This window comes from Gregarina niphandrodes, assembly GCF_000223845.1.
Source record: "Gregarina niphandrodes unplaced genomic scaffold scaffold00133, whole genome shotgun sequence".
NCBI lineage: Eukaryota > Apicomplexa > Conoidasida > Eugregarinorida > Gregarinidae > Gregarina > Gregarina niphandrodes.
This window is the reverse complement of record NW_011645897.1, coordinates 1-945: the sequence shown is the minus strand read 5'-3', so window position 1 is coordinate 945 and position 945 is coordinate 1. Positions and strand designations below refer to the sequence as shown.

At 52.3% G+C, this 945-nt stretch overlaps 3 non-coding genes across 3 annotated transcripts; 2 read left to right on the top strand and 1 right to left on the bottom strand.

Annotated features, from left to right (window-relative positions):
• Positions 1-174: 174 nt before the first annotated feature.
• GNI_208770 lies at positions 175-246 on the bottom strand. The gene has a single exon. It is a non-coding gene; the product is annotated as a tRNA-Thr (tRNA).
• A 54-nt stretch (positions 247-300) lies between these two features.
• Positions 301-372, top strand: GNI_208760. Its single transcript has one exon. It is a non-coding gene; the product is annotated as a tRNA-Pro (tRNA).
• Positions 373-551: 179 nt separating this feature from the next.
• On the top strand, positions 552-623 carry GNI_208750. The gene has a single exon. It is a non-coding gene; the product is annotated as a tRNA-Pro (tRNA).
• The last annotated feature ends 322 nt before the right edge of the window (positions 624-945 follow it).

The following is a 945-nucleotide window of genomic DNA, read 5'->3' as shown; positions in this document are numbered from 1 at the left end:
CTAGACCTCGTGCCGACCCGATACTACTGCACTTTTTACGCGGAGTGAAATGGCAAATTCTAGCAGGCCCTAGTTCGCAATCTTGCTTTCCTCAATATCTCCTGTCAAGTCCCCAACTAAGCCGCGCAATATCGGAGCTCTGGGGCACCCGCCCAAGTCCGAATTACGGGGGGAAGCCTTCTGCCGGAATCGGACCGGCGACCTTTCGCTTACTAAGCGAATGCTCTGCCCCTAAGCTCAGAAGACCGGCGACCCGTCCCGACACAGGCAATCCCAGTCCAAGATGGGCGTAATGCAGTTGACTGGTTGGTCTAGCGGTATGATTCTCCATTGGGGTGGGAGAAGTCCTGGGTTCGATTCACAGAACAGTCGTTGACGTCGTTCAGGTTCCCCAAATTGATAGCACAGCAGTTGACTGTTTGGACTAGTGGTATGATTATTCCTCAGGGTAGAAGAAGTCCCGGGTTCGATTACCAGAACAGCCCGTGAATAATGTTGCCGAAAACTGGGTCACGTGGTTCAGGTTTCCCAAAATTGACAGCAAGGCATTTGGCTGTTTGGTCTAGTGGTATGACTCTTCCTTAGGGTGGAAGAAGTCCTAAGTTCGATTCCCGGAACAGCCTGCGAATAGTGTTGCCGAAGGCTGGATGACGTGGATGACGTGGGTTCAGGTTTTCGGCAATGTCATTGACGAATTGACGACGGACGATGGGCGTCGGTAAGTCGAGCATCGTCAGGGCCCTCATCTTCGTTGTCGTCGCGGTTGCTTTTCCTTGGATTTTTACACACTAAAATTCCCCCTTTTCCTCACCCCCTTTTCCTCCTTAGCTAACCCTAACCAAACCTAAGCATAGACAGTATTCGAACCTGGGATTCATAGCTCCGCTCAGCGGTGTCTGACCACCAGATCACCGGTGCTTCTGGGTTCGATTCCACACCGAGCCG